Raw genomic sequence first — 21,605 nt, 5'->3', positions numbered from 1 at the left:
TCACAGCATGCTGGTCCAACATTCACATGGGACAGCAGCACTCCACCAATCATTCACACACCCCTTCCGTCCTAACCAACACCACCTGCAGGGCGTCCTATCTATAACCCGCGGCTATGGGCCTAACTTTTGCCTCATCTTGTGCTGTAACATTCAAGACATCCTGTCAGCTGTGCTCCTCCATGTTGCCTTGGGAAATCCCAACCATATCTCACAACTAGACCCCACCTTCTGCATGGCTGCCTAAACTAAAAGACATTACATCCTCCCTGGAACACTCACAGCAGTCTGTGCTTCTTCTGAAGAGCTTCTTACCTACTGCTCGGCAGGATAATCCTTCATCTCTCCTCGAGGGCGCCTAAGCGCCCCAAAGACCGGAAATGCCAGGAATGGCCACGCCTTGCATGCAGCGGAAGTGCAGGATGGCGGAAATGAGATGAAGAAACACACGTGATCAATGACCCCCCCAAGACCTCCTTCTGGTGTGAACCACAGAGAACCCTGGCACTCTGAGTTTGTATTTGTCCTTTACCTGCCGCAAGTTTTTGCCCTAAGATCTTGTCACACAGCAGTGGAAAATCACTGTGCCCTTGAGGAGATGGGGTTCAACTACAGAGGATACGGTGGCAGTTAGGTGTGAGAAGAAAAAACAAAACAAAAAAACTTCTGACCAAAATCCCAGAAGGGGCAGTGACTGTGGGAATGAACAGGTGTCTAAGACAAGAGATGGGAAGGTGAACCAGCGGTGGGGGCGGGACCCTCGGGGGCAGGACTCTCGGGGGCGGGACCCTCGGGGGAGGCTGCTGGTGTCCTCGCCAGTTATCCAAGAGGATCCCAGGAAGACACCAGAAGGGGTGGTGAGGAAGAACTGAATGAACACTTGCTCCCAGGACTGGAAATCTTGAATCTCCAGCTTGCTCTACCCACTGGCACTGTGTGACCCTAGACAAGTGCGTCCGTCCCGGTGTCCGCACATCTGACACGGGGAAAGTTGGAGCAGCACAGAACACTGTGAGCGCTGGATGGGTAGGAGCTGAAGGATCCGAGGTCCTGGTGTTTCAAACCATGTCTCAAAGGACTTCAGGGTTCCCAGAGAGGTTTCTAGCTCTGAGGTTCCCCAGATGCTTTCACTTGAATTTTGTTTTTCTTCATTTAAAATAGGTTCTTTAAAAAAAACCTGTTAGAAAAATTTTTACACTGTAGAGATTCAGAACAAAACTTCCGTAGCTACTTCTGTATGCGTGGAGTTTGAACTTTGAATTTCTGTGTTATTTGGTCAGGAAGTTAATGCTCGGCAGTGGTCTTATTTGCATATTCTATAAAATTCAGGGCCACATATCCACTCATATAAAATTATATGACAGAGAACTGATAGCCTAATTAAATGGTCGATGAGGGTCAGTCGTAAATTGTAAGTTACAGAGGCTTTTTGTCTGACTTATGATAAGCAGTAACAAGAGTCTTTAGATAATGTTAATGATTTAACTCTGAAACAATTTCCTACTACTTCTTAATTTGCATTAAGACCAACGTGGATACTGTATGGTGACTAACATAATATAATAAAAAAATATTATATATATGAAAAAAAGACCAACATGGAGTGTTTGGTAAACTGTTTTTAAGTTTAGACTGTAAGTCTAATGCCATGTCCGACCAACATCCAGGGGTCGGCAGAATCAAAGATAGGAAGAAAAATATACATTGATGGCATTACTGGTGGTAAGGAAGAGAGATGGTCTGGGGGGACATTCTTGCTCTTGCTCTATGTAGGGAGGTCTCATGTTGTTAAAAGGAGAAGCGGAGGAGGACAGAAGGAAAAGCAAAGCAGAGTTTTCCTCCAAAGTCAGTCCATAGCCCTGGGCACTCGCTCTGGGGTTGTTCATGTCCCCAGTACCACCATCTTGAAACCCGCTGCCGTGCACTCAGCAGCAGCCCCCCATGTGAAGTGGGAATCCCTGACGGTTGTGATAACCACTGAGCTCGCCTCCCATCCTAGGGAGCAAAGGAGCTCAGGAACCAACCTACGTGCTGGTTCGAACAGGTCCAAACAGGAGTCCTTCTTCCCCACTTTCGTGACTTGGTCCTCTGACAAATTCTAGTACTTTTCTTTATAAACAGGAAAAACACATTCTCGGTGAAAACAGCCTGCTTCCTTTAGACCTGGCTAAACAAGTCCCATTTTGAGTCACTAACTGAAAAATACCCACTGAAACAACATGCCTTTAGGATACTTGGAGAAGCTTTTTGTTTTTTGTTTTTTTTAAAGTCTGGGTTTTAAATGGCCAGTCCCCTTTACATTTGAAGCGATCAAACCAAGATAGTCCTGTGCCCAGAATTTTCATTTATTATGCTCCACCTGCATTCTTAGTGTGGGCAGGGAAATGAAAACATCCAACCCCACCCATCGGAAATGCAATTTGCCTGACAGTTACACCGCCCGCGGAGTGTAGTTCAGGGCTCCATCTCCTGAATCAAGAGCAAAATAAATCTTCAAATATGGTAATAAAGCTAATGGCTTTGTGTCCAGAACAGGCCAGGCCCTCCCTGCTATCAGCCCTATTTTAGCTGGCCCCAAAAGCCACTCCAAGCTGTACCTCTCGCCACTTCACATATAGCCATCTCCACCAGGGGGCACCATGGGGAAGGGAAACAGCTGGGAAAAAAACACTCTTACCCTCACTGAGCCTCTAGGGTGTGCGCAATACTGGCAGGCAGGCCAAGTGGAAGGGGGACAAAGGAGTAAGAAGGAAAAGTATTGCTGCCAGGCCAGATAAGACCTTCACATGTTCTGTGAGTTTCATTCACCAAGCCCATAGGTTATTCACAGTTGACAGAATTTCCCATCCACAAGAAATAAACCCACAGCAAGTCCAATAATTCTGAAAACATCTATTAAACCAAAGCAAAAAGCCTAACTCCCTGGAAAATGAAATAAGTCCCTTTAATCCAAGGATTTCTCAATCCCTGGTGTAACTGACATTTGGGGCCAGATAATTCTTTTTGTTATGGGCCACTGTCCTGCACATTGTAGGATGTTCTCTGAAGTTCCACCACTAGATGCCATTAGAACCTTCCACTCCCAGCTGTGACAATCAAAAATGTCTCCTGACATTGCCAAATGTTCCCTAGCAGTACAAAGCACCCTGGTTAAGAACCACTACCTTAACCAATTAGCAGGACCTTACCTACTCGGTAGGAAGAGACTCAGAGAAGGTCAACCAAGAGGACGAGGATGCACAGCAAGGAGAAGCAAACCAAAGTAAATTCGGGAATTAATCACCAGCCCTCAGGATGAGCAGGCAGAGACCCCGTGCTAAGGCTGAAGATCACAGGGAGAAGAGAGGGCGACTGATCCTGATGCTGTCCCAAGCTGACTGACAGATGAGTCTCATTTTCTTTCACATCCTTCAGTGCCAACACTATCTTGGCACCAGCTGCGAAGCTCATTCCTCGGCTGGCTGTGCCCCCCATTTACTAATTAGTATATGGCAGTGGGGCTCTGCTCCACAAATCTAGTCCATAAATCAACAGGCACAGGGAAGAAGTCTTTGAGAAGACAAACACTGGACGATGCTACAACAGTCTTTAAAAACAGCAGGATTGTCATCTGGCTTCTAGTCCAAGAAACCAGGAACACACATTATGACGGGTCAGTAATGACTAAGAAGAAAAAAGGAACAGCCTGTGGAAAGATCGCAGTGTGTAAATTTGTTAGGTAGGTCTCCTCAATGTTAAAAGAAAATACTCAAAAGATTCACTTTCACTCAAAGCCAAGAGACCGTAAAGCTACAAAAGAATTTTATGGTAAGTACACTATAAACTTTTTTCTCTGCACATCAGACTTCTGGCAACTTCCTGTATCTAGAAAACACCCATGAATGCCAACAGGCCCCAAATGGCACCAGTAATTAAAAAAAAAAAAGTCAAAAATACCATCAAAATCCTTTTCAATAAATGGGGCAATGCCCTCAAGAAAAAAGCTTATTCAGTAAGTGCTCCCTGAACCCTAGAAACCAATCACCCCTACCCCAGGACCCCTTGTTCTCCAGCGGGAGGGACACAGGCTGGGAGCTGGCCTACCCATGAGTGTTCCAGCTGCACTGTCTGCAGAAATGGGACAGCTCCCCAAGCACCTGACTTGATGAACACCACCAGGTTAAATTTTTTGTTTTTTCAAAAACCTAGCTGATGAGTGAGAAGATGCCAACACGTGCACTTGGGCAAACACACACAATCTCGAGTGGCCAGTCTTATCCAATTTAAACCTTACAATGAATTTCCCATCACTTCTAAAATGGGGCGACAGTAAATTCACATGGAGCACAGAGCCCCAAGCTCTGGCAGATCCAGGTCACAAATGCTCCAATACTGGATTTTCTTATGAAAAAACTCAACCATCAGATGCTGGTTGATAAGCTGACTTATCCCCTAATTATCAAACTAAGGTCAACTCTCCTAAATACATCAAGTATCTTCGGTCAATCCAACTGCAACCTGATCACAAGCCCTCAGATTATACAAATGTTGAATTAACTCAAGCTAAAAAGCAGCCTCTCAGGAGAGTTTCCTGCCCTCCAAGTTAAAGACTGCCTAAACCAGGGACTCTCAATCCTGATTGACTTTGTCATCACTTGGGCTCTTTTTTCAAAAATACAGATGCCCAGGTCTCACCTCTGTCTGAGGTGTGGCTTAAGCAGGAGTATTATTTTTAAGCTGCTCGGTGATTTTAATACCCAGCCAGACATGAGCACTATTGTATCCTTGGAAAGATGCTCCTTTTATCAACTCTATGGTTCCTATCCAGTGGAACCCAAAATGTGATCTATCCCAGTATTTCAAAAGATAAACTCTCTGCTCTCTACAAATGCAGATCCACTGGCTTACTACATAATCCTCTGCAAGGCACACTCGTTTTCTCCTTAAAGAATTGCAAGTTCGTCTTCCCAGGCCAACGACCAAGGAACCCTGCCCAAGAAGGCAGCCTTTCAGGAAGAGCTAGCTCACTACAGAGCCCTGTTAGATCACCACCAGACCATGGAAGGACTTATTGAGAATAATACTGGACTGTTAGGGCTTTTATAAACCTCTCCTTGACCTTTGGCTCCAAAGAGGAGAAATTTTTTGAGGCTGTCTATCAATGCTTCTAGTAATCAGCACCTTGATTAAGCTTGCTGCTCAAAATCTGGTCTGTGGACTGGTAGCACTGAGATGACTGTAGTCAGAAATGCAAAATCTGAGGCCCAACTCCAGACTGAATGAATCAGAGCTGGTGTTTATAACAAGATTTCCAGGTATTTGTTTGCATATTAAAGCCTCGCATGCACTGCTCTTTATCTCATCTGGGGTAGTAAGAACGGGGGCCAATCAGACACTAATTTTCAGTGGGAGATGACGGAGAATACGGCACAATTTCCCTTTCTTATAATGTACACAGAACTTGATGAGATTTGATAGGACTTGTGAATAAACTAGATGCAGGTCACTAAGACCAGCTGTCTTACAGACACTCCTGTTACCGTAAGATACGTCTAGCTGGGGTGACACCTATATACGCAGATGGCAGAGTTTCCTCATTGTGAACTACGAGTACATAGAAGATAACCGGCCATGCTTTCTAACGGTGGGGTGTCGATCCATTATGCTAAAGTCAGAGACACAGTTTGAATGCATGTCTTTCAGCTTTTAACTCTGATACAGCAAATAACCATATAGCAAGTCACCCCAGGCAGCTTCTCCACATAGAGTCTGCACTGCTCAAAGTTGGACATTGCTGGGGCTGAGGTCTTGTGTTAGAATTGCTGAGGTGCTCATTTTAGAATACCCACTGACCAGTCACTACTACTTTTCCAGCTGACCTCCAAGTGAATGGCCTCCAAATGAGGTAACCATACTCCCAAGGTGCCTTAATTTGGCCTAAGATGATCTTGACCAATACTGAGTTTCTGGAAATGCCTCTAGATCGGTATTTTCTGGGGCACATTCTGACTTTCTAGCCACTGAAAGCCTTGCAAAGCTTTGCTGAAAGAAACTATATTTGAAGGATGACTTAACGGATACACAATCCATCCACTGTTCTAAATTGACTTTGCTCAACCTTTTGTGACAAATGATCTCCTATAACATTCTTTCTCCCTCATACTCCCTGTCTCCCTCTCTCTCTCTCTCTCTCCCCCTCTCGCTCTCACACACACATGCGTGCGCCTAAGAATTTTTTAGTCATCTCTTAATTCTTACAAATATATATGTATATATATATATTTATGTGTGTATATTTTTGTACATGTATATGTATGTGTATATATATGTATGTGTATATATATGTATGTGTATATATATGTATGTGTATATATATGTATGTGTATATGTATGTATGTGTATATATATGTATGTGTATATATATGTATGTGTATATATATGTATGTGTGTGTATATATATATAGGTGACCAAGATGAAACATTAAATATAAAACATTAAAATAAAATCGCATGTCATTTTTGTGAAGTGTCTGAAGTTCACTCATTTTGAGATCTTTGCTAATGTTTAAAATGACTGACAAATGACCTTTCACCCATTTAGCCTGTAACATAGCATTTAATTTAAATCTGTAAGAAAAAAGTATGGTTTGTCTATACAAATAATTCCAGAAGTTCATCCTTATTAATATACATGTGGTGTGAGAACCAATGTAGATTTAAGACCAGATAACAATCTAGTTAACAGCCCTGGCATCAAAATGAGACAAGTACGACCCCATGTTTGGATTTCTTACAGCTGAATTTAAAAATAAATCCAGTGGTTTATAATGGGAGGACTCTTTACTTCCTCTGGACATATTTGCCTACAGAATGTGTGTTCCATTTTGCAGAAGAAACCACAAAGGGAACTATTCCTGCCCCCTGCATCACAGCACTCACGGGCCTCTGGGGGGAGGAAGGATAGCATCTAAGCTTGTGTGGTGGGGGGGCTGCTGGCTTTCTTGCCCCAGGGCTTAGGGAGGGGCACTGTCACTCTCTTCCTGCCCCCATGAGTTATAAGGACAGGGCTTCCCCACCCAGCAGAGCCCACCCCCCTGGCGGCCAGATCCCCACCTGCGCAGACGCATGGATTCCATCTCGGGCAGATGGGAAAGTTTTGCACCCAAGACATATCTTCCAACCCTGGTTTACTCTAACGGAGCTGGCACTGCACTTTAACTGCACTTTAATCTTCATCTGGCTTCTTCTATTTCCTCTAGTTCAGAACCCAGAAGGGAGGAAGGGTGCGACTAACTGGCATCTCCAAACCCCTTAAGTTTATTTTTATATTTTTTCCTGTTTTGTTTCTAAATATCACGGTAAGACAGGTGGTTTCCGGCAGCTATTTGAAAGCATTTCTCCAAAACAACACATTGCAGGTGTATGACTCTCTAATCCTAATAAATTAAAAGATGAAATGACTATAACAGTCATAATATTTTCTCTTTCTAAATATTGATTTTTAAGAAATACTGTAAGATATGCCAAAAGAATTTCGATCAGATGAATGCAACTTTTGGCAAGAGGGAAGATAATCTGGAGGAGAATCGGCAGAATTATCAGCTTGGTGCTCAATCATGTATACCTTGACCTGAATGTTCCTAATGCATCCTGCCTTTAACCAACAGTCCATTAGGGATATAAACAAACATTTTTTTTTTTTTATTGTAACATATCATCTCAAAAACCTCACGGCCTACCACTGCAGAACACTCTTGTGAATGCCACTAACCACGATCTTAGCTCTTGATAAATGCTGGTAGGGTTTCAAACTCGTCCACTTTAAAAGGGATCAGAGATTGTATATGTAAATACATGTTTCAACGTTTCATTTAATGGCCTTCAAAAAAAAAAAAAAAAAAAGGTAAAACAGATGTCACTGCTGTTTGGAAATGAAAGCTCAGGCAGGATATCTGCAAGAATCCCCAGGGCATGAGAGCTACCGGATGTGAACTGCTGGCTTCGAAGATTTCTAACCCCTGGATTTGGCCTGGCTCTGACCACATCTTGGAAGAAGTCTTCAAAGCAATGCATATTTGACCTAAAATAGAAAGCCGTTTAAAAAAAAAAAAAAAAAAGGTGGGGCAGGTAAAAACCTATAGCTGGGTTTACTATAACCCTAGCAAAGGCTTTGTTGATTATACTTAATGCATTCAAGAGGACATAGAGAAGAAAGTTCTCATCTGAACAGAAAGAATCCTCATCCAGGCATCCAAACAACTAGTCAGATTTTACTCGAGGACACAGTGAAACGTAACTGGCGTTGCTTCCCACTTCATAAGAGCTGCTGGGAAAAGCTCAGAGCCAAAATCACAGTCCCTTCCAGGAGGAAACCTGGTATCTGTTTGGTGTGTAAACCTCATTCCTGACTCTTACTTTCTTACTGTGCTTTTCTCCTGGCCTCATTTATTTTCCTGACTTAATTTTACATGTATTTTCATCTTTCTGTATTATTTGTTAATCCTTTTTGGAACATATCATGGTAATAAGTAATTAAACAAAAAAGAAAAAGACAGCGGTAGGAGGTAGAACACTGCCCACGCCCTCATCCAAATGAACTTGTTACCCTACATGGCCGAGGGGCATCAAGGGTGCAGATGGAAGGGAGGTTGCTAACCAGCTGACCTTAACACAGGGAGATGATCCTGGGCTATCCTGGCGGGCTCCATGTAATCACGGGGCCCTTGGAAGTAGACAAGACTAGCAGAGGGTAGGTCTCTCCTCAGAAAGCCTTAGACTATTAATAAGTCACTTGTATAAAACCAAGGATCCTGATTGACCCAGTCCTTTTCTAGGTCATTTGGTTTCTCCTGCTAACCTCTGGTTCTATTCCAGTAGTAAGTGATTAGAAATCTTAGAAGGAGGGAGGACTCTCTAAGGAAGACAAGAGCACAAAAGGTAGCCGCAGGAAAGGACAGTGGTTGAGGGCCAGTGAGCAGAGAGGAAGGGGGTGTGTCAGGAGGGCCTGGGGGCCCTGCCATGCTTACGGTTCCCACCAAAGCTGATTTCTGTAATAACGACATAGCATCCCTCATGAACAGGACGTAATACAGAGTTTGGAAGGCTTCTAGAAAAACTCCTATAGCTGAGCTCCTCATCTACAGATATGTGAGGCACGGATGGGGGACAGGGTGAAAAGGGAGGGAAGACTGGATGCAAAGAGGGGGTCAGATGCCCCCCATGTGTCACATATGCTGACCACAGGGCTTTCCCTCGAGACCCTGGCTGTCACCAAACTATCTGCTCCATGAAGGTGGGACCTGCTGTAGCCGTCACGGCAGGAAGAGCTGGAGTTACCGCCTTAATACAAACTCTCAACCGATGAGGTAGGTGCTACAACTGCCCCATTCACAGTGGGGGAACTGAGGCATGAACTCCTCGGTCTGTTCAGGGTCACCCAGCTACCAAGTGGTAGAGCTGTTATGCGAGTTGTCCAGCCTCTTAACCAGCACTCTAGGATGCCTTAGTACCTCTCAGAGAGCCTGACATCTAGAAGGTACCCAAACTTAAGAAATAAATGAACGGAGCAACCCTGAAAACGGAAGGGATTAAATTACTTGCGCGGGCACCTAACAATAAGCACTTAATGAACATGAGTGGCTTTCCATTGTGGGTTGGGCTTTTGCCCGCACTTCTTCAAGGAAACCCTGTATGCCAGCCACTTTCAATTGAGAGGCTGGGAAGGTATAGAACAATCACCTGGACATTTAAAAAAAAAAAAAAACCCACAAAAAAAAACCCCACAAAAAATCAAAAACAAACAAAAAAACCAAAACACAGCCCTGCACAGAGGCCTCCCTTATCCTCCTCTCCAAATTCTGTTTTTATCATTGTGGGTTAGGTAGGCTTCTATGGGGCAATTTTAAAAGAAAACAACTTCCCAGGTGATCCTGCAAACACCTCCTCGTGTCCTGCCCCCAGCCCAACCAGTGAAGCATCCCTCCCACAGGTGTCTTGGCTCTCATGACAGAGAAGAACCCAGAATGGACGGAGTACTAGAACCTCATGGTGGGGACTTAAAGGTACGAGGAACAACAAATAAAAGCAGAGCAGTGAGCAAAACAATTGTGCTACTAGAGCCAGCCAGACAGGTACGGAGCAAGAGGGCAAACACACGCACGCACACATGTGCACGCACGCGTGCGCACACGCGCACTCCTTAAACTGCAGAGGCTAGCCTGGGTAAAAGGAGAGATTATTAACACATGTCACAAGTTTAGAAAGACATATCCATCTTAGTATTTTTCTCTAGCGATTCCATCAATGTGACATTCAAGTGGCATTTTAGAGTATTTTCCATAGCACGAAAACTGGACGAAAGGGCAAGAGAGGTCAACTAGAGAAGAGAGACCCCATCAGCCAAACGTTCATGGAAGGGCTCGATGTGTGCTCTCCTGGGCCCTGCATATTGCGGAGAAAACACTGAAGGTTCAAGAGGAGGTCTTGCTCTTGGAGACAACCCCCAGCTGCCCCAACACTCACCCAGGGCAGCACAGAATGCTGCTGATGGGGATGCCACCAGGGCTCACCACCGGTGGGGCCCAAAGACTCAGGGCCTAGAGAGAAGCCCCAGGAGGTTTCCTGGGACCTGCATTGGGTTTCTTTCTTCATTATCCCTGATTTCTAGAACTCCGACTAATGCCAGGCCCCAGGGTAGACATCGGTGGACAGAAGGTGATTAGGATAAATCCCCTGGCTGCAAGTGGCAAGCTTAAAGAAAGGTACAGAGTGCTCAAGATACCCAGCTTGTCTGCAGTCATGGACCTGGGGGAGAATCGCTCTGAACTGGAGAGTTAAGGACCTGGGGCGGTGCTCTGAACCAGTCATCTAACATTTCAAAAGCTTCGTTTTCCCTGTCCTTGCAATGAGGCCACAGAAATAGGGGCTACGTCCCTATCATTTTAAGTATCAAATGAGAGCACCGGATTTTTATTTGCTAGCTCCTTGAATTTTTTAATAATTCAGGATGACCAGAATATGATCCTAGAAGTGGGTGGGGGGCAAAAGATTATAGAAACTGATTTACAGCAAGAGAATTATAGATGCATGAAACCATTATGCAAACAGAAAACCACCGACATTCATTTTAAATGTGTCCCCTCCATTTTATCCCTTGTCTCAAATACGCTAAATCCATGTCACTTGCCTCTCATAACCACTAGATTTATAAGCCCATTAAAAAAATGTTTATAATCACTCCACGCAAAAAACCATGGTCATTATTATAATGATTTCAATGCCTACAGCCCTACAGCAGCATCTGGGGGGAGTTTAATAATACCTTAGCAAAACGTGCCACAAATATGCCATTGGGATATTTACTTTTTAAAAATTTCCTGATTTTTCCCAGTGAATTCGGTGAACATTTAACTCACACTTTGCCCCCATCAGTCCCCTCCCCCAGATTGCTATCCAATTGGGCTGGGAAGGCCAGGAAACCATTATAATTTTAAGCATAGCCCCAAATTCTAAGGTACAGCCAGGGTTGAGAACTACTGAGCTCAAGTGTCCACTTTACCAGACAGATAATTAAAGTAATCAGGGAGAAAAGAGGGGGAGGAGGCTTGAGGAGGGGGGTGTTGGAGGAGAGGGGGTGTGATGAACCAGAGACCGCATGCCCCAGCTACAGAGGGAACCGCCTTGCATCTCCAGCTACTAGATAACTTACGGGATGGCCAGATTGTCCAGTCTTTCCAGAGAATCCAGAAACCCGAGTTTTGGGTCAGATCTGTGTTTGTAAATGGTGGCACTAAATTTAGTTTGGTTTTTTTTTGTTTTTTTTTTTTTTTAAATTCTGGGTGGGCCAAAGTTCAAAGGTGTTTAGAATCTTGCTCACCTGCTCAGTCCACATCAACATTACAAAAGTGTTACTTCATCCTAATCATCTAACCATTCTTAACTTTCTCAACAGCAGCCAGTATTGTTCTTAATCAAATACCAATTTCTGATCATCACTGTTTAAGGCTTCAGAGCACCAGCTTTTATAGCCCACATGCTCTACCCAATACAACTTGTGAATGAGTCACACCTAACTGCCAATCCTAAGAAACTGGAAAGATGGCTGGTCCTAAGTCATCTAGGGAGAGATGCAGACCGCGGTATTCCGGAAGTCTATGTGACATGCCCCGGGCCACCAAAGACTGCTGAAGGTAAAGGTGACCAGCCTTGTCTGGAGTTTGCACTGGAAATGCCCCCCAGGGGAAACCCTCCCATCACAGGCATAGTGGGACTGTCAGTCACCCTAGATGAAGGACAGAGCCACACTGCTCTCCCTCGTGCATGCACCCCCTCCCCCCATAATCTGGTAATTCTTGATACGTATACGCATTTAGGTTTCATGCTTTGCTCCCTGGTAAGATTCAAACTCCTTGAATGAGGAAATTCAAGTCCTTCTGCAAATATTTGCAGACTTACTATTTGTTGGGAAAAGTCCTTATATAGTCCCTCGGTCAATAAAGATGCCTGCTGGTGTTGTCCTTGGAAAATAGAGGCATTGCTGCTCTGAGGAATCTCTCTGAAGAACCTGAAGGTCTTGCCCACTCACCCAAGCCTCCTCCTCAGCCCCCAATAACTGCTTCGCCACTTTGCCAACGCAAAGCAGGAGAAAGACAAAGAACTGAATCAGATGAGTAACTTTCAGCTGGCTGCTTCCTTCTCTCCTTGGGCCATGAAATCTCCTTCGTCCTCTAATAAGGTCATTACCCATGATCAAGGGACATGGCATCTAGTGTGTTCCCCATTCTCCACTTCAGAGATACACCTCAGAAGGCAGCTCTTCAGCCGTGAAAGAAGTCGGCTTTTGTGATCCTCTCTCAGAAGCCTGCTTCAGAATTCCTCAAGAGGCAGAGAGCTGAACCCGGAGTGTCTTGCATGGATGGAGGCAAACCGAAGTGGTACAAAGACTTGAGAATTAGATCCAGATTCAGATCTCAGCATTGGCATGACTTGGCCGTGTGTGTCTTTGGGAAGTTACAGAAACAGAGATCCTGTCTACTTTGCAAAGGGTCCAGTCCAGTGCCCAGCCCTTGAGGAGAGGTGGGTGATCCTGAAGAAGTCTCATGACTCCTCTAAGGAGCCCCAAAGGCCTCTGTGCATCAGGTGGGAGAAGTCACCCTATTGCCTGATTTTAAAACCTACTATCTGCCTTCTCTGACCCAGTTTTATTCTGAAGCAGATAGTGGTTTTCCTATTGCCCTTTAGTTCCCTTTCTCAGAAGACACAAGCCCAACTGTGTGAAACACAAAAAAGGCAGGCAGGTGTCAGCAAAATGTCACCACAGCTGATACAAAGGATTCTTCTATCTTGTCCATCAGTTTTGACGAGGAGGCCGAGCTGAACTCAAGTCACTGGAACAGATTCTCACACACACTGGTAAAGATGGCTACTTCAAAGAATCTCCTGGGTTAGCACCTAAAAGTCTGAAATCCACTGAATTCCTTATAACCCATAATAATATTCCATCTGTCATAGGAAAACTCCATTTTATGATTCACTGCATAGAGCCATACGCCGGGAGATGCTATATTTTAGAATTACGACCCAAACAAGCCCAAAAAAAACAACAATAAAATAAGCCCTGTGCCCTGATGTTTTACAGTCTAAACAAGATAAAACAAAGCAAGATTTACACATGCCTGGGAAACAATTCACATGGACATAATTTCAAGCTAACTGTATCTGAGATTCAAGAAGAATAAATGTCTGTACTATTCTTCTAGCATAAAACCTGTTGTGGCAGTTCGACTTTTCACATAAGAAAGTTATGACCTTAGGTCACTAGATAGAATTACACTGCTCAAATTTATTCTTGGCAAGCTCTTTGGGCTATAATCCACTTTATAAGGATAAACAAGTGGGAGCTGTCAAAATCTCACACACACTGCCACCACTCCCAGAGTCAAGTCCGTCCACGCCATTCCTCAAGTAAAATGGGTCCCAGTGAAGTCAAGAAATAATCCAACAGTTCACGTAACAGGAAGTTCTACATTCTAATCTGGCAAGAGTAAGAGGCATTGAAACACATTCCTTAGGTCTGTAGTCTACTTACGAGTAATTTCTTCATGTCCACTTCCTGGTTGTAATATTGTACTAGAGGGTGTAAAATGACACCATTGGGGGAAGCTGGGTTCATGGGGGCAGTCTGTCCTTTTTTTACAACTTCTCATGAAATAATTACTTCAAAATAAAGGCTTTTTAAAAAAGAATTATAGCCTATTTACATATTGGGGAAGATTTTTCACGACACAGAAGCCCAAACTCCTTTCCCCATGTTCTCCCCTTCTGCTTATGGGTCCAGCATGGGACCGACACCTAAATACTTTGAAAAGGGTCTCCGGAAGACTGAAAAACCTCCCCTGTTCAATGAGAACCACTATCCCAAGAACGTAAGTCACCAGAGACTTTTAAGAATGGGGAGAACTCCACATTTGATCTTGGCTGCTGTGTAGAAAATTTGAAGACACTATGGCTGCAGCCCAGGAGCCCAGGGAGGTGGTTCATGCAACTCTGGGTGACAAATGAGTCAGATAAGGGCCTCAGCAGGATACTGGCAGTCATACCACGTAGACACCAGGAGCCAGAAACATTTAAGAGGTCAAATCAGCGGACAATGGACATCGGCCAGTGGAAGGTTTGGGAGAGGAGGAGGCTTGGATGACCACGAGACTTAGAGTTTGAGCAGCTGAAGGACAGTAGTGTGTCATTCACCAAGACGGGAAAAGGGAGGAGCCGGTCTGTGAGGAAGGATGAAGAAACCTGCCTGAAGGTTCCATGGGGCAACAGTACTCTATGATCCACTGCTGACAGAACAGTCTTCTTCCTCGAGGGGAGAAATGCCCCCTTCCTCGTCTGACTGGGCATAAAGAACCTGAAGATGCCCAACTTGGCACAGCAGGTGAGAAGGGCGGCTGCTGCTCTGCCACAGCAGCCACGTGTCCCAGGTCAGTTCATTCTCACGTCCAGCCACATATCCAGTCATCTGACCCCATAGAACTCCAGCTCAAAAAAGGCGACCCAACTGAGATGCCTCCACAGGCTCGAGAGGGTCTTAGATTCTAGCATTCCTGTAAAAGGAACTAAATGCCACAGGGAATCAGACTTAAAAAGGCTTTTTTTTTGTTCCCAAAATTGAACACCGTACAAGAAACGTTTTCACATTTTTTCTTAGTGGTAGGAGTTCGGGTTATTGGGGAACAGGAAGAAGGTCCTATACAAACACTTCCCAGGCAGACGCCACAGCTCAGGTTTCACTTAGAAATCCATTTCTTAGGGATGCTCGGGTGGCTCAGTCTCTTGATTTTGGCTTGGGTCATGATCTCAGGGATTCCCTCTCTTTCCTTCTCCTGCTGCCCCTCCCCCTGCTCACGCTTGCTCTCTCTCCAAAGCAAAAACCAAAAGACACTTCTTTGAGGAAGAGAATTAAAACTCCAGGAACACCTTCAGCAAAGGAACATTCCTAGAATCACTACCAAGAAGTAGAAGGGAACTGAGAAACAGTAACTTCTTACTGCCTTCTTTACAAAGTTTCCTTCTACAAGGTGACTGTGATCAGAGATTAGCCTCTTCACCACGTTCCCCATTTTCCTCCCCAATCTTCACAGACTGAAAGGGCATTTTCAAATGAAACACTGCCTCCCCAAGCCCTAAACATACAGGGTCCCTTCCTTTGCCAAATCCTAGAGCACTCAGTATCTCTCTCATGACCTTTATTAAATGTCCCTGCCATAGTTGTTTTTGTATTTGTCTGATTTCCCTGGTTATGTTATTGACGATGCTATGTAAGTACTATTTCTTGGGCACTTGTTACACACCAGCCAGGTGCTTCATGCACATCTTAATTAATCTTCACAGCCAATGTAATACCCATCTCACAAATGAGGAAGGCAAGATTGAGACATTACTACAGTGCACAGCCCCTACCTTCTGTACTAACCTCGACGGCCCCTTCCAGTAAGCCCTCTTTTACGCCACCTTACACGTTAATGTGTGAGGTTTTTGTCCCCACGGAATCTAACACAAAAGTTCTTTCCTACGAAAGATGATAATTATTCGCTTCAACTGCATTCACAACTCCCAGCCCCTCCCCCTTGAGGGCCACTCTCTGGAGGCCAGCACGCTCTTAAAGTCAATGATCCTATTTACCAGATCCCAGTGTTCCCAGGGGGACCTGAGTCTTGCCAAATACTGGCACTGTCACCTCCCTTCGTCTGGACTCCTTACTTCTCTAACTTTTCTATCAACTCCATCATCGCCATATGGTGCCTACTAAAGCTAAGTACAGCTTTCAGGCTTCACAAATATTAACCTGGCTTATCTTCTCAATAATCCTTTAAGGTCAGTACTATCACCCCATCTTACAGGTGAGGAAATGGAGATGCAGCAAGGTTAGGTAGCCTGCCTTAGGCCATTCAGTTAGTAAGTGGTTGACCTGGAGTGTGAACAAAACTAAGTTTTCTGAAAACCACAGTAATCGTTGGCTCTTTTTCATTCAACCTCCCTCCTCACTATACTCCAGTGAAAAAAACCAACACGGCTCTATTTATCATTGGACTTGTCATTAAGCCAGGGTTCTCCATCCTAGGTTGGCATAATTGATTATTTTGAACCTAGGTGCAAGACTTCCCATTTATTCCCAATACATTTCATATTGTTACTGTGGTCCATTGTTCTAGGTCATTGGTTTTCTTTGAATTGTTTTTGTCGATCAAAACTCTAGATGTCTTTTTTGCCTCTGTATCACTTGTAACTTAGACTATTTTAAATTTAGATTCCTTCAGCAGCCACTATCACAAGATCCTGAGAGAAAAAGATATCAAATAAAACATTAAACACCCAAGTAGTGGTAGAAAAACCAGAAAAATAACAGTTCAGATAAACCACCAGTTCTCCAAGCTGCTCCCCATGGAGGCTGAAGACGGTGGGAAGAACACCCATCAAAAAATCGTACAACTGTTCATTTCACTTTGCAATAATCATCTCCCCTCAAAGATTGGTGTCCCCAATTAAAAAGGAGAGTTCTATATGAGAGGACATCAAAAAAGAAAGTCTAGGGAGATCTTCCAACATGAGGACAAGAGATCTGTACATTTATGCAAAAGCAGCATTTAACCCCCACCACAGAGGAATGTGGTTTATTTGATGATTGTTTTATCTTTTTTTGGTAATGGCTTTACAGAGTTATAATTCACATACCATACAACTCACCCCTTCAAAGGGTACAGTTCACCAGTTTTTAGTATATTCAAAGAATTATGCAATTATCACAACAGTTTTAAAACATTTCCATCACCCCAAAAGAAACCCCATACCCTTTAGTTATCACCCCCTAATCTTCTATCTCACCCCAAGACACAGGCAATCACTAGCCTACTTTCTTTCTCTAAGTGTGCCTACTGTGGACATTTCATACAAATGCAATCACAGGGCACGTGGTCTTTCGTGACTGACTTCTCTCACTTAGCACCCTGTTTTTAAGGTTCATTCTTTTTCTAGCATGGATCAATACTTCATTCTGTTTATAACCAAATAATATTCCACTGTACAGATAGATCACATTTTGTTTATTCATCAGTTGATGGCTGTTATGAAAAAAGATGCTATATCAACATTCACAGCCAACTTTTCATATGGACACATTTTCATTTCTCTTGTTTTTATACCTCAGAGGGGAACTGCTAGGTCCTAAGGTAACTCCAAGTTTAACCAGAGGCTGCGCCACTCTGCATTCCCACCAGTGGTGCATGAACGCTCTCCTTTCTCCACACCCTCACCAACACTTGTTATTAGATCTCTTTTTGGTCAACAGTCATCCTTGCGGGTGTATAGCGGTTTCTCACTCTGGTGTTGATTTGCACACCCCCAATGACTAATGATGGTGAGTAGCTTTCATGGGTTTCATGTGCTAATTAATTGTGTTTCTTTTGGGGGAATTATCTATTCGGATTATTTGCCCACTTTTTAATTGGATTGTCTTTTTATTGTGTTGTAAGAGTTCTTAATGTATTCTTAATGCAAGTTCCTTATCAGATACATAACTTGAAAATATTTTCCCCCATCCTATGGGTATGAGTCTTATCTTCCCTTTTCAAAACCTGATTGTAATACTTATTTGTTCTTTATAAATAAAATGATTTTATTTATTCATTTCTGTCCAGTTATAAAACATTAAAAATGCATTTAAATTAGTTTTCTAGCAATTCTTATCACCATTACCTGTGGTATTTTTTAAAATCTAAGTGGGCACATCTCATGAGCTCCTTAATACATCATACTGTCATAAGATTCTTTTTAAAGATAAAACCATGACTCTTACAATATAAAATGAACATCCATCAAAGATTTTCTTCAGCTAATTGAAAGGGAACCAGAAGGATATTACAACAGATTCAAGAGAATACAAAGAACACACACATATGTAGACAATCAAGAAAGTTGAAATAAATTTGTTCTTATAAAACTGGTTTCTTGGGAGGAGGGGTCAATAGTACCTCCACTGCACAAAATTAATTTGCATTTCTATGAACAAGAATCATTTCCATTACTATCACTTGTCAAATAGCTCCTTTTTTATAACTTGCTAAACTAAAAACAGTTCGAAGAAAATGAAAGGCACAGATAACCCAAAAGGGTGCACTAGACACTATGTAATCTTTTTTGCCTATTTGAGTCTTTCACAATTTTTCCTAATACTTTTTTTTTTCCAGGTGTGTTGTATCACTCAGAGTCTAATCAGGCGATGGAAATCACATAGTAACTGAACAAGAAAATTGAATGTGGAAATCTTAATATAAACGATTATGAACTCCAACCAGGGACTGGGGTGACAAGAGACTGATTAGCAAGAAGTAATGCAAGGAACTCTAAAGCATATCGGAGGACCAGCTACTATACCGGGCATGAGATAGAACACATGAGGACGAGGCACCCACCCCAGGGTGGAGAGCCTGATTTTGTAAGAACGGGTACAGCTATGACTTGCTATATGACACAGAAGCCACTATATGGTGTCAGTTGGCCAAATCTGGAAATGGGTCCTCTAGGGTACCTGTTCTCAAAGAGGTATCTCAATGGACGCACTCTGCTACAAAATCACACAAGGGCATGCCAGGCGAAGCTGCTGGCCACTGTGTGCTCTTGGCAGCCACATGCCACTGGAACAGGCCACTGGAGAAGACACATCCTGTGGAAGAGCCCTCCCAGAGAGGAGAATAACAGCCGGAAACCCTTTCCTGCTGCAATGCTTCTCCAGCGCCCTCTACGGGCCAAGCTTAGCACTGTGCCGGAAGCAAAGGAAAAAGATTGAAGGGGCCCAGATAAGTTTCCCAGAGCCAACAAGAGGGACGACGTTGAGAGGCCACAAATCAATAATGACACATTTCTCAAATACAGTTGGGAAATGGCAGATGTCTATCTGGGGAAAGGCACTTGTGTATTACCCTCTGGCTGGACGATTTCAGGCAGCTTTCACCACAAGTGAAACTGGCACCCTTCCTCACCCTGCAACAATCCAAGGGCTGACCCTGTAATACTAAGACTCCTTCTCGACTTCCTTTCAAAGGAACACCCTTTTTAACTTTTTAACTTCCAGTTCACTCTTCTTCTTTCCCCACCCTCCTAAAAACACACACACAATCACATACACACACACACATTATAACAGCAGGTGCTACACTAGGACTGATCCCACACTAATTCTGTGCCATTCTCATTACTATGCCCTGAAACAGTGACTAAAATACCCCGACCTTTCCTCTTTCATCAGAAAGATTACTCCCGCTGTATAAATCCTTCCAATTTTGTGCTGTTATTCTCACTTGGAAATCACCGCCATGAGCCCGGTATTTTCTGGATCCATTTCTTCCCTGCCTTGAGCCTTTAAGCCAGGCTGGGCTTCATCTTTCTAATGGGCAGCAGGTGAGTGAAAGTCAAAGACAGGCGCCCTACTCCAAGCAAAAAGAAACACGGCTCCTTCCTACCTGTGATGCTCCACAGCCATTTTCAAGACGAGCCATTAGCATCAGCAGCTGCCACTCCGGAGCACGTGGACTGACCAAGAATGTGCGGTTCCCACCCGTCATACACCAGAAATAGTCTGAAGGCACACGATACGCTGCAGAAAATCATAGCTAGAGAGGATCCTAGAGCAAGCCAAGCGCCTTGTCTTGTTGAGGAAGGCCTCCCTGCCCAGTTCACCCCCAGAAACCATGCAGTGAAATTCAAAGGTAAGGAGGTGTATGGTTGAGCTTTTCCAGAAGACAGCCTATTAAAAACATCCTATTAACAAACGGGTTGGTGCCAATGGTTTTTGAGAGGTGCAATTTTTGTTTTAGGCAAAATTGGTAGCTCCAAACTTGGGAATTTATAAATGCTAGACCACGTAAAGAATGGACATAAATGCAGGTCCTGCCAAGAATAGCGCATCTCTAAAACTCACCATTTCAGGTTTTAATTTTTGGGTTTGAGTGTAAACAACGATTAGAACAGAGTTGTAAAGAGACCGTACCCGGGGGTGCCTGGTGGCTCAAGTTGGGTAAGCGTCTGCCTTTGGCGCAGGTCTTGATCTCAACGTTCTGGGATAGAGGCTGGATCAGGTTCCCTGCTCAGCAAGGATCCTGCTTCCCCTCTTCTTCTGTCCCACCACCCCCACCCCCACCCCCATCCCCCCGCAGCTCGTGCTGTCTTTCTCTCTCAAATAAGATCTTTAAAACACAAAAACAAAAAAACCATACCCAGAGCTCAATCCAGTATAGGCCTTTTAAACTGTTTTGTTTCATAGACAATGACTACTCCATGGTCAAACCTCTTATTGTTGCAACCCATGGTTCGCAAGGAGAGTAGACACAAGGCCCGGAGATCCAGACCCTAGGTATGTGTCTTTTTGGTGGGAGAGAGGATGGAAGGGAAGATGGGTGGAAGATCAGGGCTGTGCTTTGTGGTGAAGCGATGAATCAGAGAGGGCAGAGCATCGAAAACACTTTTATTGATAAGGATACACCCTTGTTATTTGATGCTAGACTAGAAATCGGGTCAGGAAGGTTCTTTATTTTTTAATTAGTTACCAACATGTGAAAAACAAGGAGATGTCACATAAAAATCTGGGTTTCTAGCATCTTCTGAAAAATGAGACTAGCCACTAATACTGAACTCATTCCTGTGAGGGGGACCTTGGCAGGAATTGGGGCATGGTTCTCCAATCTTCCATGGAAGCTAATGCAGGCTGCTTTACACATCTGTGTTCCTTGCCTCACATTTTCATTTACTCACAGAGTAAAGCACTTTAAGATCCCAATGACGGCACATGGTGCTTGTTGCTTTCCTTCGAGGAAGATTTCAACACAGTGATTACTGCATCCTTTCAACAACTGTGCTTCCTAAATATTAGGCACTCAATATCAAACCCATGATTGCATAAATTCTACTAGACCCTCTGCATACACCACCTCATTTCATTCTTAATTATCATTTTGAAATATTTGCTCCCTACTTTACCTATGAGGTCCAGAGAGTTAGCTAATAGCACTTCTAAAACATACCCACCAAGTAAATGATTACAGAATTTGATTCCAAGTTTATTTGACTCCAAAGCAAAG

At 43.8% G+C, this 21,605-nt stretch overlaps 1 protein-coding gene across 13 annotated transcripts in view; it reads right to left on the bottom strand.

The window, feature by feature from the left end:
• The window catches only part of MGAT5 (alpha-1,6-mannosylglycoprotein 6-beta-N-acetylglucosaminyltransferase), a 332,386-nt gene that overhangs the window by 221,569 nt on the left and 89,212 nt on the right, over nt 1–21,605 (bottom strand). Inside the window, exon 1 of one of the 13 annotated variants that reach the window (XM_045783184.2) lies at nt 316–750. The exons of the other annotated variants lie outside the window; for them this stretch is intronic. The gene's annotated coding sequence lies outside the window, so the exon portion shown is untranslated. Of the gene's footprint in view, nt 1–315; nt 751–21,605 lie in introns of those variants that run through there. 13 annotated transcript variants of the gene reach the window in all.

This window comes from Ursus americanus, chromosome 1 (assembly GCF_024610735.1).
Source record: "Ursus americanus isolate L20-20 chromosome 1, mUrsAme1.1.p, whole genome shotgun sequence".
In the NCBI taxonomy this organism is placed as follows: domain Eukaryota; kingdom Metazoa; phylum Chordata; class Mammalia; order Carnivora; family Ursidae; genus Ursus; species Ursus americanus.
This window is presented reverse-complemented; position numbering and strand designations above follow the sequence as displayed.